General features: G+C 37.5%; 1 pseudogene; it reads left to right on the forward strand.

The window, feature by feature from the left end:
* Positions 1 to 6,049: 6,049 nt before the first annotated feature.
* On the forward strand, positions 6,050 to 7,839 carry LOC113488353 (annotated as a pseudogene).
* The last annotated feature ends 376 nt before the right edge of the window (positions 7,840 to 8,215 follow it).

Consider the following 8,215-nt stretch of genomic DNA (forward strand, 5'->3'; position numbering starts at 1 on the left):
TTCCAGCTGTTTTAACTGACTCAGAATAAACTTATAGTTAACAAGATACTTCATGTGCAGATTTCAAATTAAAATCTACATTCCTCCCTCATATTCACAACATATCTGAAAGAAGTATCTCATGCTACTTGTCCTACCAACTAAAACAGAAGAAAATCACCTTTTCTCTGAACAGAGACAAGCTCAGATGGCTGATCTTCCAAATATCTTTTCAGAAGTGACTGATGACAACATGACACAGAGCTCTGCAAGTCTCCTCACAGCTGAGATTTGTATCTCTCTATCTACATATTACATAGCTGCCCCATCCTTATTGTTACACCTTGATTAAGAGTAACAGTTCCTGCAGGCCTTTCACATTTGTGTCCCATTGGAGAAAGGCTCAACAATATGGAGTCTAGGTGTACTCAAACTATATTATAACTCACAGGTGGGAACTCCACAGCACACAGTGATTAGGCAGCTAGTAGGGAGTACCCTGTTTCCTGGCTCTCATCCTAATAGTAGTAGCATTTGCTTTTTAGGCAAGAACTGTTTCAACATTTTACACAACTTCAGATACTAAATATTTCCACCACTCACACAGCCCATCCCTGAAAAAGCTCTCCTCCACCAAAGGAACACATAACCGAAGATTAACATGAAGATTTTCCCATCTTTTTTATACTACCTGAAAGTATTCAAAGCAATTTTTGGGACACATGCTTAAACTTCATATTGGTTGCTCAGGAAATCCCACTTTTTCTAATCAGAGCATGGAGAAACAGTTGAAGAAGAAGCTGCTTTGTACAAGCAGGCAGTAGAAATGCTACTTTCAAGGTCACAGTCCAGATAAGAAGCTACAGAGAACAAACAACATAACTTTCCTTTTCATAATTGTTTTCTGAATGTCTGGTCACTCGGAGTTCATGTCACCATTTCCCTTTTTTATATGCCTTGCTGCTTTGCACATTTTGTGAATCTTCACATACAATATCAAATAGAGACAATACAATGGGAATTAAAGCTCTTTAAAAGCCTATGACCTGAATTCAATTAGCAGTATCAAGATTCCAATAGTTAGCAGCTAGCCCAAAATGCATAATAGGATTACTGCAGAGTTTCCTGATGAAGTTCTATCCAAATACCTTCTTTTTTGCTTTCTCCTCCTCTAGAAGTGATTATAACATAACTTTTTGCTTCGAAGTCTAGATTATTTCAGTATAGAAAGTAGTATTTAGGTTGGTGCAGAAGAGACATACCAATGGAAAGTACATTACCTCCACCTGCCTCATCACATAGCAGCACTATCTGCACTGAAATTATAATCAGATGCAACAGCAGACATTAGCAAATGTTGCCAAAGGCAGCCACACCTGGGAGTGATCATGTCTGTACTCCTCAGCATCCACAACCTCCAGTTCAGATAGGTCCCATCATCATCACACATTTGGTATGGGTCTCCCATAGGCCTCGCCTTGAAATAACAGCTTTCCACTGCCTGAAGGCAAGAGCAAGTGCACTTTATGCTCTGATGAGGTGGAGATATTTCAGACTCTTCAGTGATAGCCTTAGAGGATTTCATAAAATAGAGTTAGCCAAACCTAGGACAGTTATGCATCCTACCAGCACAGACTGCAACTTAAAGACTTTCCAAAACCATACCTTTGGTTAGTCTTGGAGAGATCTACTTCACTCCAAAGACAGCTCAAGAGCATGGTGCCAAGTATCATGAACAGTCAAGGAATTTTGTTCCAGTGTCTACAGCTTAAAAAATGGAAAGATAATCTTTATTAACAGAATTTGTAATATTCTTATTTACTGCCACTTGCATCTCAGGACACATTCTCTACTCAGAAGCATGAAGTGGGGAGGAAATAAAATTCAATGCTCTTCCACTACACAAAAGAGTTCCTTCTGAGCCTGAAATTATGGCTCCCAAACTTACAGGCAATCAGTTCCAGACACAAAACTCCAGAGCAGTGGAGCCAATCACCAAATTTGAGTCATTCTCAGGAGAAATGTGGAGCTGCAGTGCAGAGTGCAGCTTAAGAGAAGCAAGTTTTAAATAACTGCTCCAGGAATCAGCTGGAACAAACTGAATTGATTCTATTACAGGCCTGATCTGAGCTACAAGAAAGCCCAAGTTATAAAAAGTCCATAGCCAGGCCTATATCTACCACACATGCAAATTGCCACTATTTAGTTTAGGGAACTTTTCCATCTCCTTTGCAGTGCTCTGGCTTCAGCAAAATTGTGTTAGGGCTCTTTACTGCCTACTTAACATTAAGAAACAGGTTATGTAGATACTGTATTGCCAGAGAATGCTTTTAATATGTCTGGGAACGTCCTGGGGGCTCAGATGCAATATATATATATATATATATATATATATATATGCACCTGTTTGGTATATAGGAAAGTCAGACTTTTTCTGGTAGAAATTTTCTCTTAAGTTTGATGTACTGAAGGAAAATTGAGCTCTTTAGCTGGAAAGAATTCATAAAGCTCTGCACTATTAGCACTCTAGAAGGGGCAAAAAGCTTTGATGTAATTATTACCAGTAGGTGGTATGCATTAACTACTATTTTCAAACCAGCAGGTTATTCAGCAGCTTTAGAAACAATAAAACCCTCAAGACTTGAGGCAAAAAAAAAAAGTTTTTAGAAAAATCATTAACAAATCTTATGCATTCATGATAAATTGCAATTATAAGCAGGCATTCATGCTGGGAATAATTAGCAACATACCTCAACATTATTGAATGTCAATGAAGTCAAGAATACTCTTCATGAAAAGAACAATATAGAGGAGGTGGCCAAGCTCTATTTGAAAGGACGCATGAGGAATTTTGTTAACTGCAGAAAAAAATGCCAGCTATAAATAGGATAGACTCACAGTTTGTAACGCTTCTTCAAAACCAGGAACCACACAGACTGAAGTGCAACAACTTTTCTCTAAAATTTTAAAAGAGGATAGGGTGTTTGCTGGCCTTCCCTTTTTTTTTTTTTTTTTTTTTTAATACTTCTCAATAACAAGACACTGTTACTCTAAATTAGATCTTTGGTGAATTAGTATTTTGAGTTCTGTTATCCACAAGAATCTCCTGATACTGTAAAGTGTACATCTAAGAGAAATATAAAGTATACATCTAAGAAGTAGTAACATGAATACAAAATTCTATATGCTATATGGACAGATAAGCAAGGTAGTGTGCTCAGTTCCTGTTCAGTAGAGCAACAACAAAACCTCAAACACTGTTAGTATGGACTGTTGTTCTCCTACTTGGAGTAACACCAAACTCAAGTTTTATTTCTTAAGTATACTATCGCAAATACAGTACTTTCTTACCAAAGTTGTTCATGACAGTATCTCAACACCATTTTAGGTTGGGGTTTTTTCCCCCCATAACAAAATACTGATGGTTTTATTTAATGCAAATGGTAGAAGACCTATTCTTTAAATAAGACTCTGAGAAGTTGAAGCAAGGAAAGCCACCATAAAAATATGTAAATCTCCAAATCTGTGGCAACCTCAAAATCTGACTGTAAATTAATTGTCTCAGCTACCTGAGAGCCTGAGGAAGAGCCAGACCTCTTAATATCTAAGCTTCTGCTGCTACAACTTGGCTGGTAAATCTAAACTAAATGAGAAAAACTAGAAGAATTCCTAGCAATAGGCAAATTTGTATGTGAAGATAGGAATATTTTTAATGAAGTAGAAAGGCAAGAAGTTCAGTACATTTTTCTTGTATATTTGGAGAGAAGCAGGATGACAGGCTAGTATCACAACAATATGAAATACTTTGCAGCCTGTTAGTAAATAAGGAATATGTTAAACACATCTACAACAAATAAATACTCTTAAAATTAGTATACACTAATTGAAATATATTTGCTGATGATTTCTCTGGCCTACCTGCATCCAAATCTAACACAATTTATGCCCTGAGTCTATTTTAGATGACTGGAAGAAACCTAAAAGACTACCTATATTCCAAAAGGGTATCCTGGATGCAAGCATAAAACCTGCACTAGAAAAATTCCCCTTTCCTGGCTGAATTTCAATCCTGAACTAAGTAAATGGAAGAGATCAATAAATAAAGGCTTAAATAATTGGTACTAGCTATATTCCTGTCAGAAGACAACTATGTTAACCCGGGGGGGTTGGGTGTGGTTCTGGTTTCATTGTGGTTTATACAACTAGATGTAAACTGAATATCCTTTACTTCCATATCACATTTGAATTAGCACGCCATGACATTCTGATCAGCACTCATTTAAAAGAATAATCTTAATTAAAATAAAAATAAAGATATTTTAAGCTATATTTAAAGACTTTTAAAAAGAACTTTGAAGAAATGGAAAATTTTCCTCAGAAAAACCATGAACTGTAAACCCCCCTCTTTTAGCAGAAGACTTAAGTGTTTGAAATTTTTTTAGACCATCCAAGAGATCGTCATGCTACAACACTGTAAACGCTTTCGCAGATAGAAGTTACTATGTACTAAGCTGACCTTTAACAAAAGCTTTGTTTACATTAAAAGGCAGCACAGCCCCATTAGGAATGTATTAGTAGGATGATGAAGACCTGATGCCCATCCATTAGGGACTTGCAGGAGGAAGGACGTAAAGGAAGAGATATTTCAGACCAGCCATAACCTGCTTTCCTGACCCCAAATGTCTCTGCAGCTGGAACACATTAGTTACACTCCTGCTCCCAGAATGCATCTGCTGGTGGAGGCTCACTCTGAGGAATCTGCTCACCAGCTCCGGGATCTTCTCTTACAAGAATGGCAGCGCAGGGAGAAGGGGGAGGTGGAGGTTATAAAAAAGGATCAGCAAACCTTATTCAAAATGCACACCCTCAATCTGATGTGCTAATGCAGATGGACCCAAAATCCTCATAAGAACTGACCACTGAAAGCTGAAGTCAGCCATTTTCAGACTGAAGTGAATGTGTAATTATTATTATTTTTAAACTGTAAAGGAAATTTGTTTACTTGAAGCAGCTAACCACATAAAAAGTCAAGACCTCCATTTCTGGCCATCTTAAAACCTAGGCAGAGCACCTTTTTGGAAGGTATGAATAGTTTGCTTTGACTAAGGTTAAAGTTAACAGAAATCATGTGACCTAATGGGACAGGTAAACAGCGTCAAATTGAGGGGACTACAGCATGATTTATAAAAAATATATGGATTAGACTATACAAACCAAAGGACCCTTTGTAGTTTTACATGCCCCGAAGTTATGAGAGCTCTCATAGAGCTGATACTAAACAACTGCAAATCCAATTGATTCTGACAGAAATGGAGGCCACTCAACACCACAGGGAACAAGATGAAAAGTATCATTGACTTTGGGCAAGCTGTACTTTATCTAATTTTCTTACTATAAAACAATGTTTCCTACTGATTTATAAAGTGCTAGTTATAGAAAACTGCAAGCCACTGTAAAAGCAAAAAATCTGAAACTTACAGTATTATAACTTAAACTAATACATTTGGACAAATTTTTGATCACTAAAATTTGGAAAGCTTAAATAATGCATATTAACACATTCCTTCAAAAAAAATACAGGAGAAATTTAACTGTCAATATTCCAACAGCCACTTGATGTAGCAAGATTACACACTGAAAATTCTATATCAGCAGGTACTCATAACAGCAATAACATGACATTAAAATATTTATATTTATTCATATTAAACATATTGACAGGAATTACTTTAAAAGATCACACACGAAGGAGATACACATGGAGAGGGACCAAACCTTTTCTCAGGATAGCAAAATTTGGCCTTTAGTTGTTTATTTAGGCACCTGTATAAAACTGTCAGTTTTGCAGAAGTAGTATTTCACAACTTAAAAGGCAACCCAGCAGAACTACACATTCTCTATGTTTTGGGGAATCAGGCTACATGTAAGCAGGCCTAAATCTTAAGCATTTGACATTTTGCACTCATTTTACAACTTTGACTAATGCAGTACAAACCTGTTTAACTGGTTTCTCATCCCCCACATAACTCCATACAGTCATTTACATACACATTTTCTTAAATTCTAGTATATGAATGATTTGGAAGATAGCCAAGACTTAAATCAGGTATAACCTAAACACTGGGTAGTGTATAGGAAGAGTATATCAGTGTTACAATGCACAAACTGGAAATAGACAAGCACCATTTATCTGTGTTGGTCTAACATCAGCAACACCACAATTACAAATCCAAGCCCTGTACTATAAGAAAGAGAGAGATGACATTCAAGGAAAAGCAAAATAGCACTGACTCCTTAGGTTTAATTATCTCCCTTGAAGAAAATGAGGATATCTGTCTTCACTCCTAAACCATGATGATACTTCAGCTTTACCAATGCAATAAACACATAGTTTTATCAGGAAGCTCATGAGATCATATTGACCCCACTGCACCTATTCATAAGAACTTCTTGGCAAACATAATTGGATTAACAGTACATATAGGGGATGAGTCATTACAAACTACTAAAACAAGTTGTCCTGCAAAAGCCTTTTTATCTGGTCATGTAGAACAGCCTCTTAGGGGTCATCCACTTCTGAAAGTCCATACAGGATATGTATCAGTTTTGTACAACACACCTCTAGATTAATTTCTTCACTTACATAAAACTATAGGCTGTTTGGAAATTAATTTCCATTTTGTAATGTGATTTTTATTGTATATGTTTCAGGAATAGTACATTCTCCACTGGTGTACTGTTACATATTTTTTAAAAGCTCATGTTATGAACTTTCACACTGTATAATTAAATTATAATATAAACTTTTTTGACAAATTTTGGAGGTTTGGAGGTTTGAAGTTCAGATGTCAAACCAGCAATTTTAACAGATCTATGAGTTCAAACGTGGATGTAATGCAGCACAAGCTGTTCAAAACATCAATGAGGTATATAGCCAGGGAAGTGTTAACGAACAGACAGTGCAACTTTGGTTCCAAAAATTTCAACGTGGCAATTTTGACCTTGACGATCAAGAAGGTCGCGGACATCCTTCTGCTATTGACGATGATGAACTGAAGGTTCTGGTGGAAGCAGATACATGCACAACTGTTCAAGAACTTGCAAAACAACTCAGGGTAAACATATCAACTGTTTCTGAGCATCTGAAGAAGATTGGAAAGTCGAAGAAGCTTGACAAATGGGTGCCACATGAATTGAATGAGAATCACAGAAATCGCTATTCTGAAGTGTCGTCGGCGCTTCTTTTTCACAAACAGAACGACCCGTTTCTCAACCGTATTGTGGCGTGTGATGAAAAATGGATGCTCTACGATAACCGGCGACAATTGGCTCAGTGGTTGGACTGCGATGAAGCTCCGCAGCACTTCCCAAAGCCGAATCTGCACCAAAAGAAGGTCATGTTGACTGTCTGGTGGTCTGCTGCTGGTTTAATCCATCACAGCTTCCTCAATCCGGGTGAAACGATCACAGCAGAGAAGTACATCCAGCAAATCAATGAAATGCACCAGAAACTTCAACAGCTGTGCCCAGCACTGGTCAACAGAAAGGGTCCAATCCTTCTCCACAATAACGCACGGCCACACGTTGCACTTTTGATGCTGCAACGGTTGAACGAGCTGGGCTATGAAACTCTGCCTCATCTACCACACTTACCAGACTTCTTGCCCACCGACTATCAATTCTTCAAGCATCTTGGCAACTTCCTGTGTGGGAGACACTTCAGAAACCAAGGGGAAGCTGAAACTGCCTTTGATGACTTCATTGCCTCCTGAAGTCCAGAATTATATGCAAGTGGAATAAATATGCTTGTTTCTCGTTGGCAAAAAATGTGTTGATTCTAATGGTTTTTATTTTGATTAATAAATTTTATTCTGAGCTGAGATATGCCACTTCAAACATACAGGTTGAAATCGGCAATTAACTACACATTATCTTTCTTTGAAGAAGCAGGAAAATCTGAGTCAATTAGCTCAAGCACAACAAGATTCTGCTATGAGGCTGTCTTTAAACCATAGGATGGCTGTTTGAAAGATCTGAGGGTTCTTTAATATTTGGATGTTCTACTACTGCAAGAGCATAGAGGCAGAGCTGAGGTTAATATGTCATTAACTTGAGTACTTCCCTACACTGCTGTGGGTTGGTTTGTTTGTCTTCCTAAATGGCAGAGGGGAGAGGAAGGGATTTTAGAGGATTTTGTTGTTTCTGCTGAGCTATTTCTTGGTTTTGTTTTGCTTTT

The sequence above is a fragment of the Athene cunicularia genome (assembly GCF_003259725.1).
Source record: "Athene cunicularia isolate RWA chromosome 1 unlocalized genomic scaffold, athCun1 chr1_part2, whole genome shotgun sequence".
NCBI classification, from domain to species: domain Eukaryota; kingdom Metazoa; phylum Chordata; class Aves; order Strigiformes; family Strigidae; genus Athene; species Athene cunicularia.